The following is a 19,233-nucleotide window of genomic DNA, read 5'->3' on the forward strand; positions in this document are numbered from 1 at the left end:
TTCTTCCACACTCTTTACAATGTACAAAAAGTATAGATAAGATACAACATAAAGGAAAGTGGCCTACTAAGTCAAACAATGCATAACCGACTACACTATCGACTGGCGCTATAACTATGCCAATTGTAAATAGGTGTAACAACCTGAATATAATAAGTAATGAGTCAATGGCCATGTGAGAGTCATAATGATCACCAACGTGCTAAGTGTAGACGTGTGGACCCATCTAACTAGGCGTTCCATCATCAATGTCCGCATGTGTTGAGCTTGTCATCTCAACAGCATGGTGGGGAGAGAGAGAGTGTGCGGAGGTTATGGAGAGGCATGGGAAGGTGAGCATGCAACTGCCACTTTTGTGGCCTTCCCCACACCCCCCCCACCTTCATCCTATAAAAATCCCCCCTCCCAAGCTTGGAGGGGGCATCGTGTGTGTTGCCCGCCGTTGAGTTGCTATCGCCATCCCACTGCTACCGCCGCCTGTCTACGCCATGCCACCTGGTTGCTGCTGCCCCCATCGACATCATCATCATCTCCATCGTCATCCTCACCGTCGTCATCCTCACCATCATCACTCCAATCATCCTCACCAACACATGTCATCTCTGTTTATTGCAGAAGCTTGAAAAGCTTCTATCGAAGCTTCTCTAGGCCAAGTTCACGTAACTCCCAAAATCGTAAGGGAGCCAAGGGAGAGCTCACCGAGTTGAAATTTACTTCGTCAATGGCTCCTAAGTAAATATTGAGAGAAGAACACGCGGGAGCTTCCACCCAAAGTACGAGAATGGACAACACCCCAATTTTGAATGCCCATGTTCCAAAAAATATCCCCGCATGGGAAGGATGCACAAAGCATGTTTTAATTCACATAGATAACTTAAATGCATCGAAAAATTTATATACTCGTTTGATTTACAAAGTTGAGTTGCATGACGAGTACTTGCATTTGCTTGCATTTCCATGGTCAAGGGTAGTCACATTTTTGAACGTATGTTGCATAAGTTAAAAGATGAAATTGTGCGAAGGCGTCCTTGTTGCATCTTGCAAAGGATAGGGCTTATGACACATAATGCACTTATGTAATAAATTCCTGGTTGTGACTCGTGTATAAGATAATTGTAGACGATCATTAAATGATGTCTAAATAATTGCAATGAAAGGAAAAGATTTATGAACTTTGACAAAAAAAAACATATAGTATGAAATTCACATGCAATGGTAGCTACATTTTAGATTTAGAAAAGTGATAAAGGATGGATTGAATCTATGATGTATTCATTGGCATCTGGTCATGAAAGAATGTTGCGTCCATACCTAAAGTTTTTTTTTCAAAGTTTGAAATTGGAAAAGCATGCATCTTCATTAAAATACTAAAGCTTTGAATTCGATGCATCAACGTAGGGTTTTTAAGAATTAGCTCTGAATGTCAATCATTATAGTATAGGGCAAGGAAAAGAAAGTTCACTATAGATCCTATAGTTGCATGAAGGCAAAAACATCTATGGTCTTGAAATTGCTTGGAATGGTACATCTCACACATCTTGCAGTTACTTACATCTTTTAGGGAAAGTACTTGAAAGTTTAGAAGAAAGTATTTGCATCTTTAAAGGGATGATCATCTTTAGTTGTGGGTTGGTTAGATCATCTAAGTAATTCGCGTGTAATTGAGTAACTTACATGACATTCATTAAGACATGATTAGTTAGCATATGACGGTCACCTCAATGTGCTAGGTACAGTTAAGCTATGGTAAAATTCTTCTTAGTATCGCACTTGGATGCCAATTTAATATTTTCGATCTTAAAGGTCCTACCCACATTCTTGAAAATGTTAGGATTATCTAATCGCCCATGCAAGAATGATCTTGGGTTCTCACCCTAAGGATCAGTTGACCAAATGTAGACCTCCACAAGGAATTTAGGGACCCTAAGGCCAAAACGTTTATCAGCCTAGTAGGGTCATGGTTTTGGATTGGGTCAATAGGAATCCCAAACCCTATATCTTGATCAAAGGGATTCTTGACAAAGAAATACCATACGATGAGAGAAATAATCCCACAAGATTGGTACTAACACCTATCTCCTACAACAAGCTGCAATGTCATATGCTCTTGCGACTAAATCACAAGTCAGTACCGCTACACCTTAGACCAAGGTTGGCGAGGTCTAATTACAAATTAGCTTCTCTGAAAATTGAGTAGTCGCCCTACTACAACACTTCCTCTTGAGAATTATCTTGTCAAGTTTAGGGCAATGGTGAAAATTGCCAAGAAGCAATTTGACCAATCAAGTTAGGACAACGGGGTTGTCCAGGAGCTATTCAACTATATTATAAGGAAACCTAAGGTAGTGACAATTTGGGGTCAATAGGGTATAAAACCTAACCCAAGGAATAAGGCAAAATAAGCAACCCATCTTGCTAAACCTATGGGATCTTGCCAAGTCGCAAATGATCCAGGATCGAATGCTAGAAGTATTTAGGGAGAAGGAATCACACCTTAGCAGTTGGCCGTATGAACAACTACTAGAATGCTCGTGATTGTACACTTGGGTGCATTGTTTGTACTTATTTGCTCAAGGAACTAATTTAGGAAAAACAACTAATGCTTAAGGTTAAAAAGCATGGAGGGAGAGGCAAAATGAGTTACCTCTGACTGTCTACCTGACCCTATCCAAGGGGGTTGTTAGCCGCGCCAAGTACGTGGACCAAACCCGCCGCCGCGAGAGGTCTCTCCATGGGTACTACTTGGAGCAGGAGGACGCTTAGGTGCCAAGGGAGGCTCTGGCTATAAATTCCTTGCCTCCGAATCTTGCACAAGAGGCCGACGTGACTCGAGGTGGGATCTCAAGGCCCGCATACTAGTCAACGGGCAAAACTTGGAATAGCAATCCCTGAGGATTGCTGGGATAGCCTTCGGGTAGGTTATTTGATGTATTCCAAAGACCATGATAAATAAAGATCAAATGTTGATAAAGGAACTTGGTTGACATTTTTTTTCTGTATTAGTGCCTAAGTTACGTGAAGGAACTAGTGAGTAATTGGTTAATTAAGGAAGCTGCTTTTGCTTGTCAAACTAAATGTGGTAGGTAATTACATAACTAAGAAACTTGAGGAAAGTGTGGTGGACGTGACTCCGGGTCCGTCCTACAGAAGGGCGGTCTCGGTTGGCCGGGAACTTTTCTCAAAGAAATCGATAGCGAGGTAACAATGACCTAGAATTAATAGAGCTAGAGTCCCGATTTATGTTGTTTTAGGGGAACGGAATGGGCAGAGAGGTCGAGCTTTGCATCCCTCTCGTTTTCCATTCTCCTTGAACCAAGTGCAGTGTAAATCTGCTTCGACCGTGATGTTTCTACGCAAAGTGGTTCATCTAGGGCTCGACGCTAGTTACCCTCTAGGAACTTGACTATTAGGAAAACCCTCATTCACGTCAGTCCTAAGTGGGAATGGCCAGATGCTTCCACTTCGTGGCAGACTTGGGAAGACCTTGATCGCAAACCCCATGACATTCCTTGTGAGTGTGAGGCAGTGCTTTCTAGACTCTATTCCCGATGGGCTGCTAAGATATGTCCTACAAGTGGACAGGGGGACACGTTACAGTTGGTATCAGAGCGAACTAACGGTATCATATATTTACAAGGAAACTTAATGAGGGAAAGTAAAGCAATGCTGCCATTAAGAACATTTCCTTACTTACTTATGGATGTTGGGCTGTAGAGTCGCGAAGCATGGATCAAATTCTTGGTGTCCTAGGTTATGTTTATGACTACAATGCGTGCTTCGAATTATCGACGGAGGCTGGGCATGATGAATATTCTAGACCTCATCTACAATCCTTCACCCCTGTAGGTGGAATGGAGATGGACGGGTGAATTAGAAATATATTACATAACTGCCCACCGACTTGCATATCTTCAGACCAACTTGAAGAGAATCAAGTGGATGGAGGATTTAAAAATTGTGAAGCTATTCATCTTTGTCGAGGCTCACGCAAACGCAACCTTGCATATCAGCGGTCGGAAAGTCAAGCAGAATAAGTATGTGTACGAAAAAGTGACTCGAGTAATCCCTGCCGACAGAATCAAGGTGCTGGGACATTATGAGAAGAACGGGTATCAAAGGAAGGGATACCCCAAGCTTCTTATGACCTATTGATTCCTAAAAATCCATGACCCCACTCCATATTATTACTCAGTCCCCATAGCCGAATGTAACACAATCCTATTTTCCCCAAACTGATGTGCCAATCAGCTTGTTCTACCTTCCCAAAATAAAAGTACTAAAAAGGACTATACCCACATGAATGAATAAGATTTTTTATCACTGACTGTCTTGGCTATAAGTGTTGGTAAAGGAGTTAAGTGATTAGGTCACTTGGCTAAAAGCTTTACTGGGCATATTAATGTAATGTAAGAAAAGTTTAGCAAGTTTTTAACATAAAGAATCTTATTGCCCAGGCACAACCTCAAGTGTAGATTCCTAGTCCGACCCCTGCACTAAGTATGGCTGTAATTCAAGAGAAGAAGTTCCTTCTCAAACAAATCAAGCCACCTGAATTCAATGGTAAGGGAAGGACCGTCCAAACTGACGCCAAGGTGTGGATCAAATCCATGGAGGATTATTTCAAGGCAGCAGGAATTGCACCCACTAACCAAGCTATGCTCGCCAAACTGAAGCTTACCGGTGAAGCAAGACTTTGGTGAAAACAATGGTGCAGAGACCAAGGGATCTCGGAAGGGTCAGTTACCTGGGAGAAGCTTAAAGAAGATGTGCAAGGGAGATATTTGCCACCTACCCATCGCACACAGAAGATGAATGAATTCTATGAATTAAAGCAACTTGGACTATCCCTGGATGCATATTATTCAAAGTTCATCTCTCTCTTAAAGTACGTGCCACAAATGGATATGACACAACATGTGTCAAAGTTTTGTGCTGGGTTAAATCCACCCATAAACACCTGCTTGGAATGAATGCGGCCAACATACCTAGAAGACACACTCATTCAAGCTGCACCAATAATACAAGAGGTGCAAACCAAGCCAAGGAATAACAAGACTTGGTCTTACAAGGATCAAAACAAGGGAACGTATAGGTCTCAGGGTAAGAGAGTGCAAGGCCAAAATCAGGGACAAAGGAAGAAAGCTAGGGCCAACATGTTAACAATTTCATTCCTACACAAGGTAATGGCTGCAATCTCCATTGCTTCCATTGCAACGAGCCTAGTCACTTTAAAAGGTAGTGTCCCAAGCTTAGCAGAGGACAATGCCAAGGGCCATTCCAAGGAGCCATCCATGGCCAAGGAGCTATCCATGGCCAAGGAGCCACTGCCATGGCCAGAGGGAGAACCTCTAGTGTTGCCAACAAGGAGCTGGGTGATGAAGAAGATCCATCCATGGAAGTAGACATTGAGGGGGCAACGGTTCATACCGCACTTCATAAGAATGGCCTGAATCGCCAATTCTTGGTGATTCAAACTCCATCGGATTATCAAGGTAAAAGCTTCAAAACCTTGATTGATTGTGGCATTACACATTCCTTCATTTCACCAGTCTGTGCAAAAAGATTAGGAATAGCCACAAAAGATGCACCTACCTTACTTGTGGAATTAGCAAATGGTCTTGAGGTCTCTTGTACCAGGCAAACTGCTAAGGTGAAATTCCTGCTGGGTGGAAAGTGGACTTCGGTCAGATTTAGGGTAATGAACCTAGGTGTCCACGAATGTTTGCTCGAAATGGATTGGCTAATTCCCAATGATTCCCACATTCACTATGGAAAGGGTCTAGTCTCCTTTCGAAATTTTGAAGGGAAACTAGTCACAACTCAAGGAGAGACTAGTAAGCCAAAAATTCAGCTGGCAAAAGAAACACTGATAATAAAAGGAGTTAGGAAGGGCCTACTTGTCTTTTTGATTAAATTAAATAAGCTAGATCAGAATCAGGAATCTAGGAAAGAACCTTCCTAGTTAAAGGAATATGCATACGTATTTCTTGAAGAGCTAACAGAACTTCCTCCTCAAAGGGAAGTCGATCACGAAATCAAGCTGGCACTAGGAGCTGCACCAATTGCAAAGAGACCATATAGGATGTCCATCCCGAAAGCGATTGAGCTGAAGGAGAAACTCAAGCAATTGTTAGACCAAGGCTACATCCATCCTAGCAATTCGCCATGGGGAGATCTAGTGTTGTTCTAGAAGAAGAAATATGGAACGCTTCGGCTATGCATTGATTACAGAGGGTTGAATCATCAACCATTAAAAACAAATACCCCATTCCAAGAATAGATGAACTTCTTGACCATTTTCAAGGTGTGAAGATCTTCTCTAAGATCTCAGGTCTGGATATTATCAGATAAGGATCAAGGAAGAAGATATCCCAAAGATGGCATTCAACACAAGGTATGGATACTTTGAATTCCTAGTCATGTCATTTGGGCTCACAAATGCTCCTACTACCTTCAACAGGTTAATACATGATATCTTTAGGCCCTATCTTGATGACTTCGTACTCATCTTCTTTGACGATACCCTAGTCTACTCTAAGCAGGAAAAAGATCATGAACCCTAGCTTTGCATTGTCCTTGAAAAAATGAGGGCATACAAGCTTTATGCCAAGAAGAAGAAGTGTGCATTTTTCAAGTGATAGATTGAATATGTGGGATTCATTGTATCAGGGGAAGGAATTTCAGTGGATCTAGCCAAGGTCCGAGACATTCTGGAGTGGCCAACACCAACTTCTGTCAAAGAAATACGTAGTTTTCTTGGATTGATAGGATGGTACAGGGTCTTTATCAAAAATCTGCTTTGATTGCAGCGCCTCTAACTGATCTACTAAAGAAGCAAGTATCAATTGTATGGTCACTTGCTGAACTGACCAGCTTTGACAAACTAAAGCAAAGCTTGGTATCAGCACCCATCTTGAAACTTCCTGATCTTAGTAAGGAGTATGAAGTGATAAGATGCTAGCGCACTTGCCTTAGGGTGTGTGCTTATACAAGAAGTTCATCCCATAGCATACTCTTCAAGGAAACTGAAGAGCCATGAAAGGAACTATTCTACCCACGATCTAGAGCTATTGGCTGTCATCCAAGCTCTCAAACTTTGGAGACACTACTTGCTGGATAACAAATTTGCCTTATTGACGGACCACAAGAGTCTTTAATGGATTTTCACCCAGAATGAGCTCAAAATGAAGCAACGTCGATGGATTGAAGTACTGCAAGAATATGACTTTGAAATCAAATACCGGCCTGGAAAGGAGAATGTAGTTGTTGATCAAATACCAGCCTGGAAAGGCATTTTTAAATTCTCTGATTTTGCAAGATCCATCAATAGCAAGGTCTCTAGCCACAAAGGTATCCATGCCAAACAACCCAATTCTTGAGCTAGCTAGAGAAGAGGCATGTCATGACTCAACCTATCAAAAATTGCTAAGGGAGATCCCCATCAAAGATCAAGACCCAAAGCTAGAAATGAAGTATCAAGATTTCTCTATCAATAGTGGACTTGTCTACTTTAGGACAAGATTATGTATCCCGGCAAGCCAATCACTCAAGGAGAAGATACTTTGGGAAGCCCATGACTCCCCTTTCTCATGACATCCTGGCTATGCCAAGACCCTTAATGCGGTCAGGAAGAGCTATTATTGGGATAGGCTCAAAGGTGAAGTTCTCAAATATGTCACGGAATGTTTGTCCAGTTAATGCATTAAGGCCGAACATGTCAAAATGCCAGGGAAATTGCAACCACTGGACATTCTCCAAATGAAATGGGAACTCATTAGTATGGACTTTGTTGTTGGCCTACCCCAAGCTCAGGGAGGATACAACTCCATTATGGTCATGGTAGATATGCTCACCAAGGTTGCACATCTTATTCCTGTTAAGACAAACTATAAAGCCTCAAACATCGCAAGGTTATTCATCAAGGAAATATTCAAACTACATGGGTTACCTAGAAGAATCATTAGTGATCATGACTCTCTCTTCACCTCACACTTTTGGAGGGCTATCTTTGAGGCCATTGGAACTCAACTCTGTTTTAGTACAGCTTACCACCCCCAAACTGATGGTCAAACAAAACGAGTCAACCAAGTCATTGAAGATATGCTTAGGGCACACTGCTGCCGCGAACCCAAAAAGTGGATTCAATATTTGCCACTGGTTGAGTTTGCCTACAATGCTTCTTACCAACAAAGCATTCAAATGACCCCTTTTGAAGCATTGTATGGACACGATTGTCATAGTTCTTTAAGCTTTTCAAATCCAATCTTGAGGGTTGAAGCTTCAAAGCAGATGCTGGAAGACATGGATGACCAAATCAAATCAATAAGATAGTACATCCAAGCTGCCAAGGACAGACAAAAGGCTTACGTAGACTTGAAACAGAAAGACAGATCCTTCAATGAAGGTGATATGGTCTTCATTCACATACGTCCAAAGAAGGGTTCCCTATCCTTGGGTGAATGCAAAAAGCTAAATCCAAGGTACTATGGACCCTACAAGATTCTCAAGTGCCTAGGGCCTAATGCTTACAGACTTCAACTCCCTGAAACCCTAAAAGTTCATAATGTATTCCATATCAGCCTATTGAAAAAGTATATGCCTAACCCTAGTCATGTGCTTGATGGTCAACAAATTGTAATGCCGAGCCAAGGAGTCCTTGAGCTACGACCTGATAGAATCCTAGATGTTAAGGAGAGGCATTTGAGATCCAAGATCTTGAGGAAATACCTCATCCAGTGGAAAGATTACCCTGAAGAGGATGCCACCTGGATGGATGAAAGTACACTCAACCAACAATACCTCGAGATCTTCTAGAGATGAGGACATCTCTATTCCTCTAAGGGGGAGAGAATGTAATATTTCTACAACAAAATTTTATGACCCTAGATCCCACGTAAAAACAATTTGAAGAAATCTCCCGTGACAAGAAACTCTGGCTTAAGTGCTCCATCCTCACATACTAACAATACCAGCCCCCGCATTATGCATAGGAAACCATGGCTCAAAACTGTAACCCACCACTGCAGGAACTCCCCTTCAAGGGAAAAAGGAATAATTTAAAAAATGCAAAAATTTTTATTAACTCCCTCTCCTTCACCCGTTGCATGGTGGGGAGAGAGAGTGTGTGGAGATTATGGAGAGGCATGGGGAGGTGAGCATGCAAGCCAGCCACCCGTGTGGCCTTCCCCACACCCCCCCCCCCACCTTCACCCTATAAAAACCCCCCCTCCCAAGCTTGGAGGGGGCATCGTATGTGCTACCCGCCGTCGAGTTGCTTCCGTCGTCTGATTGCTGCCACCACCTGCCTACGCCACGCCGCCTCTGGTTGCTGCCGCCCCCATCGCCATCATCATCATCATCTTCTTCTTCATCATCATCCTCACCATCGTCATCCTCACCATCATCACTCCAATCATCCTCACCAACACACGTCATCTTTGTTTCTTCCAAAAAATTGAGAAGCTTCTCTAGGCCAAGTTCACCCATGCCTCCCAATTTTTTTAAACCGTGTCTTGCAAGGCCCATTTCCTGCACAAGGAAGGAGATCTCAGGCAGTAGTAACTCCCAAACTCGTAAGGGAGCCAAGGGAGAGCTCGGCGAGTTGAAATTTACTTCGTCAATGGCTCCTAAGCAAAAGTCGAGAGGAGCACACGTAGGATTTTCCACCCAAAGTACGAGAGTGGACAACACCCCGATTTTGAATGCCCAGGTTCCAAAAAATATCCCCGCATGGGAAGGATGCACAAAGCATGTTTTAATTCACATAGGAAACTTAAATGCATCGGAAAATTTATATACTAGTTTGATTTACAAAGTTTAGTTGCATGACGAGTACTTGCATTTGCTTGCATTTCCATGGTCAAGGGTAGTCACATTTTTGAATGTATGTTGCATAAGTAAAAAGATGAAATTGTGCGAAAGCGTCCTTATTGCATCTCGCAAAGGATAGGGCTTATGACACATAATGCACTTATGTAATAAATTCCTAGTTGTGACTCGTGTATAAGATAATTGTAGATGGTCATTAAATGATGTCTAAATAATTGCAATGAAAGGAAAAGATTTATGAACTTTGACAAAAAAAAACATATAGTATGAAATTCACATACATTGGTAGCTACATTTTAGATTGAGATAAGTGATAAAGGATGGATTGAATCTATGATGTATTCATTGGCATCTGGTCATGAAAGAATGTTGCGTCCATGCCTAGAGTTCTTTTTTCAAAGTTTGAAATTGGGAAAGGATGCATCTTCATTAAAATACTAAAGCTTTGAATTCGATACATCAGCGTAGGGTTTATAAGAATTAGCTTTGAATGTCAATCATTATAGTATAGGGAAAGGAAAAGAAAGTTTACTATAGATCCTATAGTTGCATGAAGGCAAAAAGGTCTATGGTCTTAAAAATGCTTGGAATGGTACATCTCACACATCTTGCAGCTACTTACATCTTTTAGGGAAAGTACTTGAAAGTTTAGAAGAAAGTATTTGCATCTTTAAAGGAAAGATCATCTTTAATTGTGGGTTGGTTAGATCATCTAAGTAATTCGCGTGTAATTGAGTAACTTACATGACATTCATTAAGACATGATTAGTTAGCATATGACGGTCACCTCAATGTGCTAGGTACGGTTAAGCTATGGTAAAATTCTTCTTAGTATCGCACTTGGATGCCGATTTAATATTTTTGATCTTAAAGGTCCTATCTACATTCTCAAAAATGTTAGGATTATCTAATCACCCATGCAAGAATGATCTTAGGTTCTCACCCTAAGGATCAGTTGACCAAATGCTCGACCTCCACAAGGAATTTAGGGACCCTAAGGCCAAAACATTTATCAGCCTAGTAGGGTCAGGGTTTTGGATTGGGTCAATAGGACTCCCAAATCCTATATCTTTATCAAAGGGATTCTTGACAAAGAAATACGTACGATGAGAGAAATAATCCCACAAGATTGGTACTAACACCTATCTCGTGCAACAAGCTGCAACGTCATATGCTCTTGCGACTAAATCACAAGTTAGTACTGCTACACCTTAGACCAAGGTTCGCAAGGTCTAATTACAAATTAGCTTCTCTGAAAATTGAGTAGTTGCCCTACTACAACACTCCCTCTTGGAAACTATCTTGTCAAATTTAGGGCAGTGGTGAAAATTGCCAAGAAGCAATTTGACCAACCAAGTTAGGACAAAGGGATTGTCCAGGAGCTATTCAACTATAATATAGGGAAACCTGAGGTAGTGACAATTTGGGGTCAACAGGGTATAAAACCTATACCAACGAATAAGGCAAAACAAGCAACCCATCTTGCTAAACCTATGGGATCTTGCCAAGTCGCAAATGATCCAGGATCGAATGCTAGAAGTATTCAGGGAGAAGGAATCACACCTTAGCAGTTGGCCGTATGAACAACCACTGGAATGCTCATGATTGTATACTTAGGTGCATTGTTTGTACTTATTTGCGCAAGGAACTAATTTAGGAAAAACAACTAATGCTTAAGGTTAAAAAGCCTGGAGGGAGAGGCAGAATCAGTTACCTCCGACTTTCTGCTTGACCCTATCCAAGGGGGTTGTTAGCCGCGCTGGGTATGTGGACCGAACGCACCGTGAGAGTCTCTCCATGGGTGCTACTTGGAGCATAACTTGGCTGTAAATTCCTTACCTTCGGATCCTGCAAAAGAGTCTTACGTGACTCAAGATGGGATCTTGAGGCCCGCATACTAGTCAACGAGCGGAACTTGGAATAACAATCCCTGAGCATTGCTGGGATAGCCTTCGGGCAGGTTATTTGATGTATTCCAAAGACTATGATATATAAAGATCAAATGTTGATAATAAAGAAACTTGCTTGACATTGCTTTTTTGTGTTAGTGTCTAAGTTACGTGAAGGAACTAGTGAGTAATTGGTTAATTAAGGAATGTGCTTTTCTTTTGCTTGTCAAACTAAATGTGGTAGGTAATTAGATAACTAAGCAACCTGAGGAAAGTGCGGTGGACGTGACTCCGGGTCCGTCCTACGGAAGGGTGGTCCCGGTTGGCCAGGAACTTTTCTCAAAGGATCGACAGTGAGGTAACAATGACCTAGAATTAATAGAGCTAGAGTCCCGATTTATGTTGTTTTAGGGGAACTGAATGGGACTATGCCTTACGGGCAGAGAGGTCGAGCTTCGCATCCCTCTCCTTTCCCATTCTCCTTGAACCAAGTGCAGTGTAAATCCTCTTCGACCCTAACGTTTCTACGCAAAGTGGTTCGTTGATGCTAGTTACCCCCTAGGAACTTGACTATTAGGAAAACCCTGATTCAGGTCGGTCCTAAGTGGGAACGGCCAGATGCTTCTACTTCGTGGCAGACTCGGGAAGACCTTGATCGCAAACCCCGTGACATTCCTTGTGAATGCCAGGCGGCGCTTTCTAGACTCTCTTGCCCCCGATGGGCTGCTAAGATGTGTCCTACAAGTGGACAAGGGGACACATTACAATTTATTTCTTGTAGAAATGGATGCAAATATTTCTTTTTAACTAAGATGCTTAGGATCTTGCCTTGCAATCATAAGGTGCAATTTCCTATATTCAAGTCTCATTCATGATTTTTTTGATGCAATATGTCAATCCCTAACAGTCCATATCATTTTTCTACACACTCAAGTGCAAACATCTATCAATTCCTTTTATGTCTCATGCATGCCAATGCTAGTGCATAAAATTTAATGCTCCATGAACAAAAAAAACCAATAAAAAATCCCTAATTTTTGTGTGAACCAATGAGAAGTTTATTATGCATATTGTTACATTCTACAACATGCCCTTAGTGTAATAAAATCCATAATTTTTGCTAAGGTAAATATAAATATAATCTCCAACATGATTTTTAATGCAACATAATTGGTGGCTTGCTATCATGAATTTTAGCATGAATAATTTTTTTCTACTTAATGTAATCAATCTGAGTATATTGTTCCTTTAAGAATATTTCTACTAGAATAAAATTTATTGAATGCACTTGGTTACTAAGGGTTGCAGTTCCTTGACATGTAGCTCCATCATTTGATGTGGGATTAGCGTTGTAGTTCCTTGACTCGTAGCTCCTTCATTTGACATGGGATTAGTGTTCGCTTGAACCTTCCTTCACTTTGGAGCCATTGTTTAGCTCAGGCCTTCTTCAATAGATGCATGCGTGGACTATTATGGAAGCTTGCTCCTTATGAGAGACAAGGCGTGGGAATCCCTCTCAAGGGGGGGAACTTGGAAACTTCTAGAAGTTTCTTCCCCTCTCTCTCTCTCTCTCTCTCTCTCTCTCTCTCTCTCTCTCTCTCTCTCTCTGTGCCCAGTTTGCATGAGAGGGGGGGGAGAAAGAAGGTATCACTTCATCCCAGGGGGGGAAATCTTTATAGGGAGGAGGAGGAGTGGTCTTCTCCCCATGCTCCACGTGGGGGGTCCAAAATGGCCTGCCGCCATGCAGGTTGCCATTACAATTTGGGAGGGGGAGAGGTAATGGGGGGGACGGAGGTGGCACATGTGTGCCCCTCCTCCTCATCGTCATCATCATCTCCATCATCATCATCATTATCTTCTACTTCCCCTCCCTCCCACCAATTGGCAGCATTTATAGGGGGGAAGTTAAAACTTTTCAAATAAATTTAATTATATTGGGGGGGATCCTATGGGACATAAAATGGGGGGTTATTACATCCTTCCCCCCTTAAGGGATTGAGATGTCCTCATCTCAAAAGGAATTGGGAGTATTGTTGGTTGAGATTACTCTTAGCAATCCATGTGGCATCTTCTTCTGGATAGTCCTTCCACTAGATGAGGTGCTCTCTGAGAGTTCTACTCCTCAATCGCTTCTCTCAAGTGTCTAGGATTCTATCTAGCCAGAGCTCAAGGACTCCTTGGCCCTGCATTACAACTTGTTGATCATTGACTACATGGCTAGGATTGGATACATATTTCTTTAGTAGGCTAACATGAAATACATTGTGAACTTTTACATTCTTGGGGAGTTGGAGTTTGTAGGCATTGGGACCTAGACACTTGAGGATCCTATAGGGCGGCCTGCAATACCTTGGACTTAGCTTTTTAAACTCTCCCAATGATAAGAAGCTCTTCTTGGTCATACATGAATAAAAACCATATCTCAGCCGCTCTTGTCTATTTAGATCTACATAGGCTTTTTGCCTATCCTTAGCGGCTCTAATGTCTTGTCTAATGGCCTTAACCTGCTCATCCATTTCCTCTAGCATTTTCTTGGAAGCCTCTACCCTTAAGGTAGGATCTGAAAAATTCAATGGAGTACGATAGTCATGCCCATACAATGCTTGAAAAGGTGTCAATTGAATGCTTTGTTGGTAAGAAGCATTATAGGCAAACTCTACCAATGGTAGATATTGGATCCATTTCTTGGGTTTGCGACTGCTTTAAGAATATCTTCAATGACTTGGTTGACTCTCTCCATTTGGCTATCAGTTTGAGGGTGATAGGCTGTACTCAAACAGAGTTGAGTCCCAATGGCCTCAAATATCCCCCTCCAAAAGTGAGATGTGAAGAGAGAGTTGCAATCACTAATGATCCTTCTGGGTAACCCATGGAGTCTAAATATCTCCTTAATGAATACTCTGGCAATATCTAAAGCTTTATAATTTGTCTTGATTGGAATGAGATGTGCAACCTTGGTGATCATATCTACTATAACCATAATTGAATTGTATCCTCCTTGAACTGAAGGTAACCCAACAACAAAGTCCATGTTGATAAATTTCCACTTCATTTGAGGAATGCCAAGAGGTTGTAGCTTCCTAGGCATCTTGACATATTCTATAATGCATTGGCAAGAAAAGCATTCTGTGACATATTTGAGTACATCTCCCTTAAGTTTTTTCCAATGGTAGCTCTTCCTAACCATGTTGAGGGTCTTAACATATCTAGGATGACTTGAAAAGGGGGAGTCATGTTCCTCCCACAGTATTCTCTATTTAAGTTTCTTGCTTTAGGGAATGCATAATCTTATCTTAAAATAGACAAGTTTCCCATTGACAAAGAATTCTTGATACTTGATCTTAAGTCTGGGGTTTTGGTCCTTTTTCAAAATCTCCTTTATCATCTTTAGATATTTTGGGTCATGACTAGCTTCCTCCTTAGCTAATTCAAGGATAGGGTTACTAGGCATTGATACCATAGTCGCTAATGATTCCGCCATTGAAAGTTCCTCCATAATAAGCGAATTGAGGAACGCCTTTTGCAACTTGAGGCATTAGCGACCACATTCTCCTTACGATATATACCTGATCTCAAAGTCATATTCTTATAGAACCTCAATCCAACGACATTGCCTCATATTGAGGTCAGCCTAGGTGAAGATCCACTTGAGGCTCTTGTGGTCTGTGTGACCAAGGAGAACTTGTTTCCAAGTAAATAGTGTCACCAAAGTTTGAGAGCATGAATAACTGCTAGTAGCTCTAGGTCATGAGTAGCATAATTCTTTTCATGGGTTTTAGCTTCCTCGAGGAATATGCTATAGGATGACCTCCTTGCATTAGTACACAACCTAGCGCAAGTGAGCTAGCATATGTGACAACTTCAAATTCCTTGCTCAAGTCAAGGAGTTTCCAAATTGGTTCTGTCACTAAGCTATGCTTGAGTTGATCAAAATTTGATAGTTTAGTAGGCGTCCACACTATGCAACCTACTTTTTTAGAAGATTTGTGAGGGGTGTTGCAATTAAGGAATAGTCCTTAATGAAGATCCTATACCATCATGTTAGTCCCAAAAAAGTATGCACTTCTTTGACAGTGGTTGGTAGAGGCCACTCTTGGACATCCTTAACCTTTTTAGGGTCTACAGAGATTCCTTCTTCTGACACAATAAATCCAAGATATTCGATCTGTCTCTTGAGGAAGGCACACTTTTTCTTCTTAGCATAGATTTTGTGTGTCCTCATGGTCTCAAGGATGATGCAAACTTGGGGTTCATGATCCTCCTCTTCCTTGGAATAGACTAAGGTGTCATCAAAGAAGACAAGTACAAAATCATTGAGATAAATCATCATATCTGATATCGAATGCTATCTTAGAAATATCCTCATCCTTGACGTGGATCTAATGGTATCCTGACCTCAAGTCAATTTTGGATAAGGATTTTGCTCCCTACAATTGATCAAGTAACTCATCTATCCTTGGGATAGGATACTTATTTTTTATGGTTACTTGGTTCATGCCTCTATAATCGATGCAAAGGCAAAGTGCACTATCCTTCTTCTTCTAGAACAAGAATGGAGCCCCCCCACGAAGAATTGTTGGGGCGTATGTACCCTTGGTCCAATAGCTATTTGAGTTGTTCTTTTAACTCAATAGCTTTAGGAATGGACATCTTGTAGGGCCTTTTTGCAATTGGTGCAGTGCCTCTGGCTTAATCTCATGATCAACTTTTCTAGGCGATGGTAATTCTGTCAATTCTTCTAGGAAAACATATGCATACTCTTTTAACCATGACATTTCTTCATTTGAGTCCTCTACTTATTCTAGTTTGTTTAGCTTGATCAGATAGATAGGTAATCCTTTCCTTATTCCTTGAGCTATTCCCGTTTCCTTGGCTAGTTGGAACTTTGGTTTACCGACTTCTCCTTGAGTTGTAACTAACTCACCTTTTGGATTTCAAAAGGAAACCTAGCCCTCCCCATAATGGATGTGAACATCATTGGGGATTAGTCAATCCATCTTGAGTAGACACTAAAAGGAAAGCTGGCCCTCCCCATAATGGATGTGAGCATCATTGGGGACTAGTCAATCCATCTCGAGTAGACACTAATGGACCCCTAGATTCATTACTCTGAACATAACATATGTGGGCTCTTCTCTGAGTAGAAATTCCACCTTAGCAGTTTGTCTAGTGCAAGTAATTTCTTGTCTATTTAGTAATTTGACAAGCAAAGTAGGTGTAGCTACAATGGCTATTCCTAACCTTCTTTCACAAGCTGTTGAAGTGCCCAGGTTCCTTGCAATAAAAACATCGTAGACTCTGGTCATTTCTTTGAGTGGGGACAAGGTAACTAACTACATTTGACTTGATGATCTTCAAAAACTCTTCATAGATTTCCCTCCTTGCTGATTTGATGGTTGAATATTTGCTGAAAACTTCATATTAGAGAGGCCTTGGCTTGGTTTAAGTGGCAAGAGAGAGAAAATGAAGGAAAAATGAGCTTGAAGGTAAGTGGCTATGGCTGTCCTGTCAAAACAGGAACCAACGACTGGTAAATGAGCTCCCACGCACTCCACAGGTTGAATCTGCTCAAACCCTTTGAGATGGAGGACCCTCACTAATGGATCTAACTCCCCCTAGGAGGGTTTGTACTCATTTTGCCCGATTGAGAGATCTAAGCCTTCAAAGTGGTCGTTGTCAAAACTACGCCCAAATTTGGGAAAATGCAAATGCCAGGTATGGTGTGCATCAATATCCTTGATTTTTGTGCCAAAAAGTTGCGCCTTGACCTGAAGAACAACTCTCGAGAAGAAATCTTGAAGAGATATGACCTGGTTGATGAGATATGGCTGCTCTAACAGAGGTAGGTAGGTGCTGTTCACAGACACAGTTATGGCAACAACTCTGAAAAGAGGCAATGCTGAAGCTATAGTTGCCCAGTCTCAATGATTGAGGTGCCAAGGAGGAGCTTTGGAATTAGAAAAAACAGTTCTCTAGAAGGGAGTTCAGAGAGATTTGGCCCGTGGAGAGAGATATGAAAGCTTCAAGGTGATAGGGTACTGCTGTCTATGGCTGCCATGGAAGCTTCATTAAAGGTAGGAATGCAAATGAAGTTGGAAATAGGGTCCAGTACTCAAACTAAGCTGAGCAGAGATGGAAAGGAGCCGAGAGGAGTGAAAGGAGAGTTGGGCCATGCTCAAGTGAGCTCTGATACCATGTGAAATACGCAGATCTAGAGCATGGCAGGAGCTATGGAGGATGGAAGATGAAGACAAGAATCATGTTGACATAGACAAGGAGAGACCAACTGTTACACAAGTGAATTAGGTTCCAAGAAGGAAGCTTGGACTCATAAACAAAATCTTGTGTAGGACTGACAAGTACAAGACTAACACTAACTGATAAAGAAAAGCATCATCATGTATTCATTCATCTATCAAAAGTGGTAGTCAAGTACAATGCTTTATAGTTGTTGGATGGGTACAATTTTTTCTTTTTGTGCATATGGGATTCCTAGCCTGCATGTCTTCATCCCAAACTGCCTCATAAAAAGAGGCTACATTAGATGTGATTGCTAATATCTCAACATCCTCTAGTACTCAACTTAAATTCATATCCATGGACATCACCATCTAGTCTCCTCATGGGAATCCTTGGACTTAGTTGAGCATGGGAATCTCAGTTCCGCTACACAAGGGAAGCGTGGACAAGTCACCCCTAATAATAATCTAACGCCCACCTAAGAAAGACCACTTTGTAATCAATCAAAGGCAGGAGTGAGGTTAACACCATACTTGGTTCAAAGACAGTGAGAGACAGGGGAGAGTGTAACTCGATCCCCCTACCCATAAGGTGCAATCTCAACTCCCACCCCCTAAAATGGTGTTAAACCTGGTAGCTAATCCTACCGATATTGGGAGGGTCACGATTTAATCGGCTTTATCTAATGTTGGAAAGTTACTCGTGACTTATGGGGTCCACCTAGCCGTAGGCATCCAGCCATTAGGATTGAAGCCGTCCATGCCACTTTTCTCAATGGGGTTTGCTTAGTTTTCTAATTAGCAAAGCATACTACCACACGATTTAAACATATAAAATAATATTTCCTTTATTACTCTATTAAATTGGGTTTGCTAAACTCAATCTTTAGCACATAACAATAATTTGAAAAATTAGATACTTTATTTCATAGTAACATCCGGAACAATCACTTCGCAGAGTGGTACAAAACCATCTTTCCACAGAAAGACAACCTAGGATAAAACCTTCCAATCCCTTGGGATTGGGCTATATGTGATCACACTCTGTCCTCAGTCAATAGAAAATTTACTAGCTCAGAGCCCCTCTAAGTTTCCCCGAGCCTTAGGAGCCATCCTACATAACAGGGGCACTTACCACTCGGCCCTTTTCCCTCTCAGGTGCTCGAGTGATCAAAATCAAAAACACCTATCTCCCTCGCGAGCATAGGACGCGCACCCACATGTGAGTTTTTTCACACTCCGTAGAGTGTTAAGGAGCATTAGGTTGGGGACCCCAA

The sequence above is a fragment of the Lygodium microphyllum genome, chromosome 1 (assembly GCF_053477565.2).
Source record: "Lygodium microphyllum isolate KBCC chromosome 1, Lygodium_microphyllum_v1.1.10, whole genome shotgun sequence".
Lineage (NCBI taxonomy): Eukaryota > Viridiplantae > Streptophyta > Polypodiopsida > Schizaeales > Lygodiaceae > Lygodium > Lygodium microphyllum.